Raw genomic sequence first — 15833 nt, forward strand, 5'->3', positions numbered from 1 at the left:
CTGCTCACTCCACTACAATGCTGTTGGCTCCTTATGTTCTCTATTATTCAGTTCAATGAATTTTCTGGGTCTTGATTACAATATTTGCCCTTTACAAAGTTTATCTTGAAATTTAATTGCAATTGTAAAAGGAGGTAGGGAATTCAAGAACCGGTCAGGCTGTAAGGGCTCTGCCTTCACTGATGGATTAATGATGCCATGAAAAGCATTTTTGGGTGTGTCTTTGCCCACTCATCATCTTCCAGTGGATGGGGAATGGTGCTCCTTCCCACTGGATGAGGCAGCACCCAAGGTGCCATCTTGTAAAGTGAAGGTCAAACTGTTGATGAGACCCCTAACTTGCCATCACTTTGATACTGGTCTTTCCAACCACCAGAAATGTCAGGCAGTAAATTTTTGTTCTTGTTAAAATACTTACTGTTTGGTATTCTCTCACAGTACCACCAAAAGTACTAATTTTTTTTTAATTTCAGGATTGTTTTTCTGCCTGTTTTAATTTGCAGATATGCTTTGAATTTTTCTTCATTTTTCTATCCATGCACTCATGTTTTTTTATCAATCAGGTTCCCATTTGAGATCTGCAGTCACTAGTCTCTTCTCTAGTCCTAATTTTGTTGTACTGACTCCTATGCTTTTGATTTTATTAATAAAAATTCAGTCAAGGAGCCCTTAGATAGTTTCTCAATTGATATTTGGTGGATTTTCTGAAAGCTTCAGCTGTTCTAAGTCCATATTCATAAGTCCAGGTAGTGATTCAAATTTCTGTTCATCCACATGTCTCAGATATTGCAGCTCTACTTTTGCATTTGGCTTCAAGAACCTGATATCCTCTAGGACACTTAGCCATCATTAGCTGGGGAGAGTCATTTCTTCCCTGTAGACATTACTCCACTGAGACCCTTGATTTTAACCCATTTCCCTTTATGTTTGAGTTCATTTTGCAATAAATGTGAATCTATATATAATTGATTTATGCAGTCAACTATGTCATTTTATAACTTCTGTATTATGGCATGTGTTGGACATAAATGAGGGTGAGTTTCTATAGGGTGACATAACAATGCCATCTTGTCTTATATTGATAACAAATGCAAATGAATTGAAGATATGCCCTGTATACTATCAGATCCTAGTGCAATGAAATTGGAGATCAATAGCCAAAGAAACTATAAGAACTTCATAAACACATGGAAATTGAATAACGCCCTCCTGAACAACCAATGAGTCACAGAGGAAATTAAGGAAGAAATTAGAGAGTTTCTACAATTAAATGACAATGCCAATACAACATACCAGAACATATGAAGCACAAAGAAAGAAGACCTTTGAGGGAAATTCATAGCAGTAAATAGCCATATTAGGAAAAGAGAGTGAACTCAAATAAACAACACAATGTTGAATCTCAGGCTTCTAGAAAAAAAGAAGAGCAAGACAAACCCAAAGCTCACACAAGGGAGGAAACTCTAAAGATCAGAGGGAAATTAGTGCAATGGAGATAAAGAGAACAATACAAACAATCACCAAAATGAAGAGTTGGTTTGTTAAAAGAATAAAGAAAATTGAACAAACCTTAAACCAACTTTATCTAAAAAAGGAAAGAAAAGGCTCAAACCCATGCGATTACCAGTGAAAAGCATGAAATTACAACACATACAGCAGAAATCCCAAGTATTATCAATACCTACTTTGAGAACCTATACTCCAATAAAATGGAAAACATTAAAGAATTGGACAAATTCCTAGACACATATAAATTACTAAAGTTGAATCAAGAACATATAAAAATTTTAACAACCCAATATTGATGAATGAAATTGAAAACATAATTAAAAAATTAGAAAAGCTAATGTCACTAATGATCAAACTTTTAAATTAAATTGAAAGGAAAGCCCTACTCCTGAATTCATTCCTGGAAGCAAACATTATCTTCATTCCAAAAGCAGAGTAAAACCCAATGGAAAAAGAGAACTACAGGACAATCTTCCTAATGACATAGATGCAAAAATTCTCCATAAGATACTTGTGAACAGAATGCAGATCATCAAAATGTCACATACAGCCTGACCAAGTGGGATTGATCCCAGGAATGTGACATTTCAACATATGTAAATTAATAAATGTAATACACTGTATTAACAGCATCAGGGAAAAAAAAACATACAATCATCTCAATTGATGCAGAAAAAGTGTTTGACAAAATTCAACACCCATGCATGGTAAAATCCCTACAGGAAATTCAAATAGATCATCTTTATCCCAAACACATAAAATATCCCACAAAACCAAATAACCCAAAGCCAAAATATTAATCGGATAAAAACTGAAATCTTTTGTGCTAAATTCAGGAACAAGACAAGGATGCCCACCATCACCATTCTTGTTCAATATAGTTCCGGGAACATTAGCTACAGCAATTAAACCAGAGAAAGAAATAAAAGGAATAAATGTCAGAAATCAATAATTTAAGCTGTCATTATTTGCAGATGACCTGATATTCTACATAGAAGACTCCAAAAAAAATCAAAAAGTATTCCTAGACTTAAACAGCAGATTCAGTAGTGTAGCTGGATACAAGGTCAACACTCAAAAATTAGTAGCCTCCTTGTACACAGAAGGACTCACTGAGAGAGAAATTGAGGAAAAATTCCTTTCAAAATACCATCCAAAAAAATGAAATATCTAGGAATCAATCTAATGAAAGAAGTAACTGACCTCTACTTTGAAAACTTCAGCACTCTGAAAAAAATAGAGATTGAAAAGGATATCATAAAATAGAAAGCTTGTGGGGAGCGTTGTCATCCAAAGAAGCTCCATTTTAAGTGTACCCTCAGTTGCAAATAGTTAGGAGATTATGTTATGGGGAACCGTGCCCTTGCCAACTCCGATGCTTACTTTCGGAGGTTGCCTTAGAAACAAGATGACGGTTCTGTAACCTCAAGAAACAAAGTAGCCCTTGAGGGCGGGGAATGTTCCGAAAACTGGTAAACAAGGAAACAGGTGTTTTTTGTATAAAGGTCATGATTAATGACCTAACTCACTGAGTGTATAAAAGAGAGGGGTAAATAAACTTGCTTGCTCGGTCTTGGGAGCCCTCCCGACTCTGTCTCTTTGTCTTATTTTCTCAGTCCTCCTTTCCCCCATTCAGAAACCTTTCGACTGGTGACGGCTGGTCCGTCGCAAAAGCTATCCCTTGTTCATGGCTAGGAAGAGTAGATACAGTGAAATTGGTCATACTTCAAAATCTGCTATATAGATTCAATGCAATCCCATTTAAAATTCCAACATATTTCACAGAACTAGAGAACACAATCCAAAAGTTCATTTGGAATGAGAAGAGACCTAGAATATCAACAGCAATTCTAGACAAAAAAAGACAAGGCAGGGGGTATCACAATCCCCAATTTGAAACTATACTACAAAGCTACTGTGATTAAAACAGCACAGTACTGGCAAAGAAACAGACCAGAGGATCAGGGGAAAGGATCAGAAGATATAGAAACAATCCCAGACATAGTCAACTCATCTTCCACAAAGGAGCCAAACTCCTTCACTGGAGGAAAGATGGACTCTTTAATAAACGATGCCAGAAGAATTGTGTTTCTTGAACCCATATCTCTCATCATGCACTAAACTAAAATTGAAATGGATCAAAGATCTAAATTTTAAAACAGAAACACTAAGCCTAAGGTAGGTTAGTTAAAATTCTTGACGGCATTGACACAGGAAAAAGCCAGTGTAACCTTGCTTATTGCTGCATGTCTTTTTCTTTTAGCATATGAGTGCCTCAAATGACAAATAGTTAAAACCCGAGTTCACCAAATGGCCATGACCATGGTGGTGATGTTTAAAAAAATACAAAAGAGGGCATGGTGGAGATTGCCTCTGGCCCCTTCCCTGGACTGCATTCTTGAAATGCATGTGTTCTGCCCTGTTGCAAAGGCTCAACAGGAAGAATCTAAAGATAGCTTTATGGACCAAGAAAGCAGAAGAGAGCTTGTGGTCCTTGTAGACATTTCACATTTCTTATCTGATGTAGATAGAATTGTTTTGTAGTAACCAACTTTGGCCTAACAGTGATAAAATGAACTCCTGTTCTTGTGGGTAGAACAGCTTGTATTTTGTCATTTGTTTTTGCAAGGTAATTTCATGAAGCTGCAAAGCAAGCAGATTGTATAAAAGAATGGCTTGGAATAAAGCTCAGGGCCTTGAAAATGCAGTTCTCCCTGGTTCACTGTGCCCTGCTGTTGTAACTCATATTTTCTTCATAAGCTCATTTCTTCAAGTCTCTGACCTGCCAGGTTGACATACATAGATACCTGAATCCTCACAACTAAAATAATGGTAACAATTATACCTTTCAGAAAAATAAAGCACCATGAACTCATTTTCAAATCAAAAAGAGGTGTCAACACACAAAAAAATTTTTGAGAGGAAATCCATGTTTTAACACACTACAATGATTGAAAAATATGTTCATAACCCAGAAAAGCAAATAAAACACCTTCAAATATTCTGAAAGTGTCCTAACAGGTAAGACATTTATGTCTATAAATTTAAAAATGGATTAAAATAATTTAGAAGGTGTGAAGTAATATTTCTGCTACATTAAATAAATTTTGAATAATTACAAAGAGTATCACTGTACTGTGAGTCTCTCTTGGAGGGTGACAGATGCTCACTCTATAGTGATTTTGTGAAGTGTAATTTGCTAGAATGCCTATTATCCATGTTTTGGACTAACCTTATGCTTCCTTCTTAAGCAGAAAAGCCAGTAATGTGGAAATAGAAAACCACACAATTATGTCAAAGTTCCTACTCCTTGGCCTCTCAGAAGATCCAGAACTGCAGCCCATTATCTTTGGAGTGTTCCTGTCTGTGTACCTGGTCACAGTGCTCAGGAAACTGATCATCATCATGTTTACCAGCACTGACTCCCACCTCCACACCCCTCTATGCTTCTTCCTCTCCGACCTGTCTTCATTGACATCTGTTTCACCTCCACCATTATCCCTGAGATGCTGGTGAACATTCAGACAAGGAACAAAAACATCTGCTGCAGAGAGTGCCTCACTGAGGAGCACTTTCTTATGATTTTTCCTAAAATGGATACTTTCCTGCTGTCTCTCATGGCCTATGACTGCTTCATGGCAAACTTTCATCTCCTGAAATACAGTCATCATGAACCCTTGACTGTGTGGGTTCCTGGTTCTCATGTCTTGGTTTCTTAATGCTTGGATGTCCCTGATTCACAGTCTACATCTTAAGTGTCTAAGCTTCTCCATAGTCACGGAAGTCCCCCATATCACCTGCAGACTGGCCAAGCTTCTAATTATGGCCGGTTCTGATGCCCTTGTTGGTAACATCACTGTGTGTTTGACCACTGTCCTGCTGGGTGTGCTTCCTGTTACTAGGATCCTCATATCTTACTCTCACATTGTCTTCTCTTATTGAGAATGTTCTCCATCAGAAGCAGGTATAAAGCCTTTTCCACTTGTGGTTTTCATCTGTGTGTAGTCTCATTGTTTTATGGAACATCACTTGGGGTGATCTTCATAGCTGTTGTGACTCATTCTTCCCAGAGAAGAATGATCTCTTCTGTGATGTACACTGTAGCGAGTCCCATGCTGAACCTCTTTATCTACAGCCTGAGTGAGGCTTCTATCTACAAGGATAGAAGGGGAAGGCTTTCAGTGGAACAATCTCTTGTTCTCAGTGGACCATTTACCTCAGAACCAAGTAGATATTTTGTCTCTGAAAAATATTGTTAATTTCACTATCTTGTCTACTTTAGTCTCCTAGAAACTTATTTTTATATATAATTTTGGTTCCCAAAGTACCTATGATGTTGCTTCTATATGTCTTTTGATTTGGATTTCTACAACCACTTTCTCTGTAATTCCTTAACTTTTCTTTCTTATGGATGATCCTTATTGTTCTAACTTTGCTCATATTTGTACAAACTTTCCTGAGATTTCCAATTTGATATTTAAAGCACTTATTTCATATACTGACATTGGTTTCTCAAAAACCATACTATCAAATTGTAACATTAATCACTTTAAGTTAAATTATTGTGGAAGAACTGGAATGAAATCATGTTAGAGAGAAATGGAACAGTTTATCATGTCAGGGCTGCACTTGTTGCTACATATGTATTTTTTTTAAATTTACAACAATTTTTGAGTTAATTTGTCTCATTGCCCAATTTCTGATAGGAAGATACTGAGATCAGCATGCACATCAACAAAAACCCTGATATTTAACCCTCACTCCTGCCTTCTCTGTCCTACTTTTTATAGGAACAATGATCAGATTTTCGGCATGTAACCTGGAATCAAGCTGGGAAAGGTGCTTTTTTCCTATGATTCAGGGTGTGATTCTCAGAAAACTCCCAATATGTTGCTTCATTATTTTTGATTATTAATTTCTTCATTCCTTCTCTTTTTCTGCCTCTTTCCCTCCTTAATTTCTGTCTCTTTTTTCTTTTTCAATATCTCATTGGTTAATATTTATTTGTTTACTTATTTGTTTGTTTGTTTTTTTATTCATTTATTTAGCAGTACCAGGAAATGAACACAGGTTCTTTGCATGGAGTTACATCCTCAATCTTTTTTGTTGTTGTACTTTTTCTCCTTTTTTCTCCCAGTGTTTTCAAAATTTTTGCTTTGAGGCTAGATCTCACCAAGTCACTAATTTTCCCATGTTGGCCTCTATTTGATAATCCTCATCCCTCAGCTTCCAAGAGTGCTTGGGTTAGAGGCATCTTCCACCATGCCTTACTTCATTGGTTAATTTTTATTCTTGTACTGAGGATCAAACTCAGGACCTTGTGCTTGCGAGGCAGGTTGTAGAACCACTGAGCAAATTCCAGGCCCGTTATTGGATAATTTTCAATGTCTCTGCTCCCTTCTCTGACTTAGTATTTCACTGCAAGTATGCACCACACATTCTCTATCCTTTATGCACTGATGGACATTTGGATAATAGCAAAGGTTTGACTACTGTGGCTACAGCTGCTATTTATGCACGTATATTTATTTGAGTATAATCATGTGCTGGCTAATGATGTTTTTGTTAATTGCCAGGCTGTATATATGATGGTGCTTCCATAACATTACACTGCGGCAATGTTTTAGCCATCTTAGGTTTGATAAATACCCATAATGTTCACAAAATAATCAGGGTAGATACTTGGAAAACCTTCAGAAGACTAAGTTGCACATGGGCATATTGTCTTTAAATATTTGATTAATATCTCAAAACATGGTATAATGTGTCATATGATAATTGTATATTTAACGTTTTAGGAAATTGTCTAGTTACATTCAGTAGTAATCTGGAAGATTTTATTTTCTTATGTATGAAGGTTCTGATAGCTTCAGATCCATGATGATACTTTGATTTCAACTTATAAAACATACTCCATCCCATTGGTTTTGAAATAAGATCTCTTTGTGCTTTTGATTAACACTTCTTTCTCACTGAGCACAAGTTAAGGTGCTTGTTGGAAGGCTATATATTTTTTGTAAAGAAATGTCTTTTCAAGATTTTCCTATTTTTGTGGTTCTATATTTTGAATTCTTTTTTTGCACTGTAAGGAGTTTCTATTATTCCAGATACTTGGCTCTTACCACATAAGTGTTTGTGAGTAGTTCCCCAATCTGTGTGTTTTGTTTCCATTATCAAATGTACTCTCAATATGAACAGATCTCTTGACTGTTATTCATTCCTTTTGCTTAGCCAAAATGTTTGTCTTTTGACAAATGATGTTTTGCTTTCTTGTCTTATTTTTGATATTATATATAAGATGCTAACCCAATTTTGAGTTAATTTTACAATTTCTATGTATGAACTCAGGTGCTTGCACATGCCAGGGAAGTGCTACACCACTGAGCTACATGGGTAGTCCTATGTATTTTTTAATTAGGGACAGAGTATTCCTCCTAGGCTTTCCTTGAACTTGGAATCCTCCTGCCTCAGTCTGCTGAGTAGCTGGCATTACAGACATGTACTACCACGTTGGGTTGAGTTAATTTTTGTATATTACTATGTTAGGAGCCATACTTGGTTACTCTGTACTGAATTTGTTTTTTAAGTTCAAAAATATATCTGTGAAGCACAGAATAAATAATATCCACTTGGCAGTGAAATGTGTCAGTCTGACACATCTATATAAATGGCATTATAAGGAGAGAGATTAGATTATGCCTGACATTCCTACTTATGAACTCTCAATTCTGTTTTCTTTACCCTTGCTAAATAAAGTCTGCCCTTCTCCTGAAACTCATGCATGACCCTGTCATACGTGCTGTACATGATCTTGCTTGCTTTTTCCCCTGGAAAGCAGACTTTAAGAGCTCAAACAGACTTGCTAAAAATTTCTTAGGACATACATGATAAATAAATGCTTGTGTGTAATATTGGAGCAAATTGAATAATTTCAATGAGTCTGTACAGACAAAAATGTCTTCACACTCTTTCAGGAAATTAGCAGAGCCATCACACCAACTGTCTGCCATAAAATAAGAAAAAGTTCATGAAACAAAGAGGAAAGACTGGTTTTCATTGGCCATGTCACACAGAACCAAACTTCAGCAGCAAAGATATATAGGGAGGGACCACACACTTTGGGAAAGGAGTAGGAGTTAAGCATGGCACTTTGCTTTGAATTATTTATTTATTTGTTTGTTTGTCTGTTTGTTTATTTATTTTTCAGTACCAGGAATTGAAATCAGGACCTTGCACTTGCCAGGCAGTTGCAGCACTGCTGAGCCTCATCCCTGGCCTGCTTTGAACTCCTAACCAAGCCTGCCACATTAAAACCACTGCAAAGAGCCCCTTATCTTTTGATTATGTGCTGGTATCCACAGACTTAAGCTCCTGTCCTGGTCCCATACCAATGAGGAATCCAAAACCTCTGAAAAGCAGACTTTTTCTGCAGCCTGCATGAACACCCGCTGACTCCATGGGTTGGGGCTCCCAGCAGTCATCAGCAACATGCAGCCTCAGCAGCTGCAGACATAGGGGTTTCCCCAGCTGTACCAGCAAACGTGCCACAGAAGCCAAGCTTGACGCTTTGCTGGGAACGTCAGCCTCAGCATCAGGGAACCCCTGAGACCTGCAGGGGCCACAGTGATCCCAGGTGTGGGGGTCACAGCCCATGATCCACCCTGGATTTCTGGACAAATTTACTTTGAAAGGCACCCCAGGAAAATTGAGTCTACGAAAAGTGCAGTAATCTCCCACTTCTGGAAGAGCACTAACATCAATGCATGGTCATAATCGTCAATGATAATTAGAAAACATTGAGATCACCAAAAAAAGGAAAATTAGTCTTGTGAGTGATTCATAACAACTGAAAGTGCATAAAGTTCCTGACAAAAATATATAATAGTAACCCCAATGAAGCTTAGCAAATATAAAAAGTACTGAGAATTCACAAAATAGGAAAACAATGAATGACAAGGAGAAATTCAAGATAGAAACACAGTTGTATGTTTGTATATCATAGATTCATATATCCTAGGATATATGTCCCATAAATTGTCATTTAATTGAAGAAAACATCAAATCTATTCTTTAATTTTTTTATGTGACCCATTTTTTGTTCAGAATTGTTTTGTTCAATTTTCATGTGTTTATGAATTTCTTCTGATTTCTTTTGTTATTGATGTCCAATTTCATCGCACTATGTTCTGATAATATACAGTGGTTAATTTCAATTACTTTTCATTTACTTAAACATTTTCTATGAGCAAGTATGTGGTCTATTTTGGAGAATGACCCATGTGTAGCTGAAAAGAATGTGCATCCTGATTTTGTGGGGTGGAACACTGTATAAACATCTGTTAAGTCCATTTGTTCAAGAGTTTGGTTGAGTTCTACTATTTGTTTATTTTTTTGGTCTTGTTGATCTATTTGTGATAATGGGTTAATGAGGCTCCCCGGTACTATTTATTAGGGATTATTTGATTTTTTGTGTCCGTTAATATTTGTTTTATATAGTTGGGTGCACATATTTGGTGCATATATGTTTATGATTGCCATCTCTTCCTCTTGGGTTGTTACCTTTACAAGGATATAGTGGCCTTCTTTGTCTTTCTTAATCTCTTTTCATTTACAGTGTTTTATCTGCAACTAGGATTGTTAATCCTCCTTTTGGGGGGGTTCCTGTCACAATCAGTATTGTTTTCCACCCTTTAAAACTTTCAGTCTCTGAGTTTATTTTTGAATTAAATGTGTTTCTTGTATGCAGCATATTGTTGCATCTTGCATCTTGACCTATTCTGCTAGTCAATTTCTTTTAATTGCTGAATTGAGACCATTGAGATTGATCGTTATAACTGATATGTTTTGACTTATTCTTGTTATGACTTTTCCTGTTGCTGGATTCTCACCCTTTGCACCTAATTTCTTGTCTTTCCTAATGGATTCATTCTGATGGGCTTGGTGGAGTTGTGATTTGCATTGTATTTTCCTAGGATATTGTTTAAAAATTTTTGGAGTGCTGGTTTTTCATTCATGAAGTTCCTCAGGCGTTCCTTGTTTTGAAAGTATATTATTTTTTCATCATTTTTGAAAGATATTTTCACAGGGTACATCTATCTGTATTTGATATATTTTTTTTTAGAATTTGAAATACTTCACTCCAGGGTCTTCTTGATTTGCACATTTTTGTTAAGAACTCAGCTGTGATTTTGATGAGTTTACTTTTGTATGTGATTTATTTCTTTAAGTGTTTATAATATTTTGCTCTTCTGTCTGCTTTCTGAAATCTTAATTGTTATATGTCAAGGTGTAAATTTTTTTTTTATCATGGTTGTTTGAGTCCTATATGGCTCCATTATATATATGTCATATTCTTTTCCCTTGCTTGGGAAGTTTACTGCCATTATTTCTGTGAAAAATTTTTATGTCATTTCTAATATCTCCTGTTTTTTCATCGACTCCAGTCAGTCTTATGTTATTCTTCTCTGCATCATACAGCATCCGCTGGATTGATTTTTCTTGGTCCATTACTATTTTTAAGAAATCTTTGTTTTCCTAGTCAATAATTTCAATCCTCTCTTCTATACCTGAAATTCTATCCTTATAGTGGCTCATTTTGATGTGTAAACATTCAATGGGATTTTTAATATCCTGGAAATCTGTTTGCATCTGTTTTATGGATTCCATTTGTTTCCTATGCTGGGATTCCATCATGGTCTTGAGCTCCTCATTTTTTTTTTTAATCTGTGTCTGCTCTAGACTTTATTAATCATGTTTTTCACTATGGACACCATCTTTGTTGTTATTTGAGAAATTATTTCTTTTTCTTTTCTTTTTGTGGTACTGAGGATCAAGCTCAGGACCTTGTACTTGTGAGGCAGGCAAGGAGCCACTGAGCTAAACCCCTGGCCCTTGAGATATCATTTCTGATTTTATTTTTTCCAGATCCTCTTTTGTTGTCACCTCAGGGAGTCCAGCTGTTTCAGTTTAAATTTGTTCCATCTCTTTGCCTGTTTGATTTGCCTTTGGTAATGCGGAAGCCTGGTTTTTAGTCCTGTTTATGTGTCTTCTCTTTTCAAACACTGCAGGGTGCTGTGCCTTTATTGATGTGAGACTGCTCTCCTGGTGGGCTTAAATTCTCTAGTCTCTGAGAGGGCTTTTCTCTACTGCTCACCACTCTTCAAGTTCCTGGACTCAGAATGATGACCTTCTAGATCTATATGCTGTGCTGCTGTCCAAGGGTGCTTGTGGTTAGGGTCTGGGTTCACTATCAGTGGTGTGTAGGCAGGCCTCTGGCTGGGGCTTGTGTACCTGTTCAGCTATTGTCAAGGCAGACTTCTGGCTGAGGCCTATGTGCACTTACCTATGGTACCTGGGCAGTCTTCTCATTGGGACCTGTGTGCCTGTGCCTGTGCCTGTGACTGTGTTGTGCCAGAGGGCCTTTTACATGATATATCTTGAGTTTTTCCTCATTTGCCCCTCCCTCCAATCCCATTTCTTCTCCTTATTTGCAAAAACTTTTTTTCTATTTATTTCTTCCTTTCTACCTTTTTTGTTCTTCATTCCTTCCTTTTCTCCTCCCTAGTACACTTTTCTTTTTGAAAAATTTCTTCACATTTTACAATATCTATTTTATGTTTTGGGCCTTATTTACACTTTGTTTCTTACACCAGAGAGACAATTTGATTTTTACACATGTGTATTCAATTTATTTGATTTATTTCACTTAAGAGTTTAATCTCAAGGTGCAACCATTTACTTAGAAATGTTTTAAGTTTATCCTTCTTGATAGCTGAGTAATACTCCATTGTATAAAAAAACCCATCATTTTTATCCATTCATCAGTTGAAGGACATTTGTGTTGTTTGCCAGATTCAGGTATTACAGACTATGGCACTAAAATTTGGGTGTGCATATATCACTGTAGTATGATGATTTTAATTCTTTTGGGAAGATGGGTCAAGTAGACCTCTAATCCTAGTGTTTTGAGGACTCTACACCTTGATTTCTATGATGGTTGCCCCAGTGTGGATTCACACCAACAGTGGAGAAGGGTTCTTTTCTCCCCCTCAGCCCCAACAGAAATTGTTATTGGTTGATCTCTTGATAATAGTCATTCTCTCTGAAGTGAGATGGAATCTTAGCATTGTTTTAATTTGCATCTCTCAAATGACCAGTGATGTTGAACATTTTTTCTTACATTTATTTACTATTTGCATTTCTTCATCTGAGAAGTGACTATTCATTTCAGATGCCCATTTTTGGATTGTCTTTACATTTGAGGGGTCTGACTATTTTTTTCAATTCTATGTTCCACATATTAGTCCTCCATCTTAGAAAAAACTGGATTCATTTTTCCACCTCTATGTGTTATGTTTTCACTCTGTTGGTGATTTCCTTTTACTGTGGAAAAGGTTTTTAATAGGATAAGATCCCAGTTGTTAATTCTTTGTACTACTTCCCATGAAATTGAAGTTTTATTTATGAAGTCTTGGCCTATACCTATGTGCTCAAAAGTTCTAATTATTCTCTCTTCCATCAAATTTACTGTTTTTGTTTTAATATTAAGATGCTTGTTCCATTTTGATTTTAGTTTAGTGTATGATGAGAGATATGAGGTTAGTTTTAGTGTTTGTCATGTAGAAAGCCTATTTTTCCAGAACCATTTATTATAAAGTCTATTTTTCTTCCAGTGGATGTGTTTGGCTCTTTTGTCTAAGATTAGGTGTCTGAGCACCAAACACTGTATTTGAAATTATTTAAATGGTATATTTTTGTTTTCTATGTTTTTTTTGCTTAATGTACAAAGGACATACAAAGCTGACAGATTGCTTAAAAACAAATACACATAAGTTTTCTCCCATGTATAGGAAGGGCTCCAAATCTTTGTGGACCTTCACTTTCTCTTATTACTCTTCCTTTAATTTTAGTATGCCCTTAGAGATTATGGTAACATTGAATGATGTGGGTAATTGTGAGCATTGTGCAGTGAGGCTCCAAGAGCATGTGATAGTAAATCACAATTCTCACCCTTCCTGTCTTCAGTTTGACACCAGTTGTGTCTCCTTCCATGACTATCTGCATCAGGAAACTAGTCAATAATCATGGAAGTATTATTACAAGACATACTTCAGGGATATTTTTAAGTGTTTCTTAATATAAGGTGATGTAATCAATAAGTACTGATTTTTTAATTGGGGAAAAATGTGATTAATTGTAAAACTATTCATTCATCAATTATTTGAATTTTTCACCAAAATATTGTCTAGAATTTTCACTTGCATTATCCATAGGTGGGCACAACAATTTGAAAACAATTTTCATAATAATAAAATGACAGTATGTTATGTTTTTTCTGTTAATAATTTAAAATATTATTTTGAAATTGGTTAAAAATTTAAAGTAACTCTGTGTTATTCATAAAGACTTAAATGCACAAGTTGATGTAAATTTGTATGTTTCAACGCCAATAGGTGGTGTGTTGCATACTGCTTAGAAGAGCTTTTGGTACGTTTCAGATAAAATTTTTGGAAAACTGTTTATGGATACATAAATTAATACTGGCATGGAAAAAATATTTTACCAGCCATTCTTTATAGTAGTTACCTTTGTGGAAAGTGTGTGGGAGAATGGAATCATGTAGAGATATCAGTAGCTCTAATGTCATAGTTGATAACTCAAATGTCCATGAAATATCAGGTCTGAAGCACTATTATTATATATTTGGATTTAATAGAGCTAGTGGGTATTATTGACAGCAATAACCGAAAATACTAATGAGTGACTTAATAAGTGTCAGGAAATATTCTAAAGCAATGTTTCTAAACTCTGTTGTAAGGAAGAACTACTAATAATTACATATGAAGTGATATCAATAAAATAGGTCACAATTTGAGGGTGTGGTGTCTGGATAGGATTAAATATTCACAGACAAATATATTAATAAAATTTAAAGATATCTTAAAGTGCTTTTATATAAAAAGCATATAAACCAAGAAATTTTCATCTTCATTATACAGATGAATTAAAGCTTGCATGAGTTTATATGATATACTGCAATTGCCACAATTACATTTTTTATAAATAACTCAGAATATGAGTTAACTATTGAAATTCTGTATTATTTGGGTAATTGAAGAAAGAGAATTGAAATCCATTTATAGTTTGTGACTCAAACTTGGATTTCTTGGGCTTTTTTTGGTGCTAACTTTCCCAACAATAATTAAGAGGTTGTATGATCTGAAAAATAATGAACCAGTATTCCCAGGCCTGACATAATGCACAGGAAAAGATTAAAAACAGGAGGAGTTTTCACATGATATATTTACTGAGATTGAGTGGTGGATACAAACAAGCCACCACTAAATTTAAAAATTGAAAGCTGCTTTTCATAATATACTATTTTTAAATAATTGATAAGTGTAACGTGCACTAATGCTACATTTGCGACTAGTGGTCTACTTGATTGTTTGCATTTAACTAATACACATTAGGATTTAAATTTGCAAAGAAGGAAATAATATTTCAAATTATAAATTATTCATTTTAATCCAGATCCAAAAGGGTAGGGGAAAGGCAAGAAGGGAAAGGAAAATTTATGAGAGAAGAAAAAAATGGGAACAAAGTCTATGTAAATAGGGAAGGGGGGAAGGGCACACAGGTAAAGGGGAAAAAATAAGAACCAAGATACATCATGTACAGGTACAAGCAACCAATGATAAACATAAACATATTGTATAACTAAAATGTAGCAATAAAAGAATTCAAGCAAGAAAAAAAAGAAAATGATAAATTCAGAGTAATGAAACACTAGAAGATAACTGGCACATAACAATATTATCTAATAATGAACTGTAAACTTTAATTCAACGTTTAAAGAGCATAGTTGTAGTTCTTACAGTGTTTTCACTATTGTACATTAAAGGAAATTTTCCTACTATCTCACAGTAAATTAAGGTATATTTGAATGATTCTTCATATTCTTTAATTAGAATGGCATTTTTTCTAATATAGGGAAAGCAATAACTTACTTTCTTATTTTTCTGACAAGAGGGAGGGGATGGAAATGAGATTTTAAAATGTGGGGTTTATGAAGAGCTGTGTATATGCACCAAGTCCCTACAAGTAATGTAAATATCATGTACTACAAATGCATATGAAAATTGTATAAATATGCAGGGGTCCAAGACATGCAGGGAACCTGAGGGAAAAGAAAGGAAGAGGTAAAAAAAAATTTAAAAATGTCATGTACATGTACCAACTCTGAATGATGGCTGTAATCATTGTGTACTACAAAAATGTATCAATAAAAAAAATAGGGTTGGGGATTTAGCTCCATGGTTCTG

Source organism: Heterocephalus glaber, unplaced genomic scaffold, assembly GCF_053883595.1.
Source record: "Heterocephalus glaber isolate CG9 unplaced genomic scaffold, H.glaber_assembly_v1.0 deba00001247, whole genome shotgun sequence".
Taxonomy (NCBI): domain Eukaryota; kingdom Metazoa; phylum Chordata; class Mammalia; order Rodentia; family Bathyergidae; genus Heterocephalus; species Heterocephalus glaber.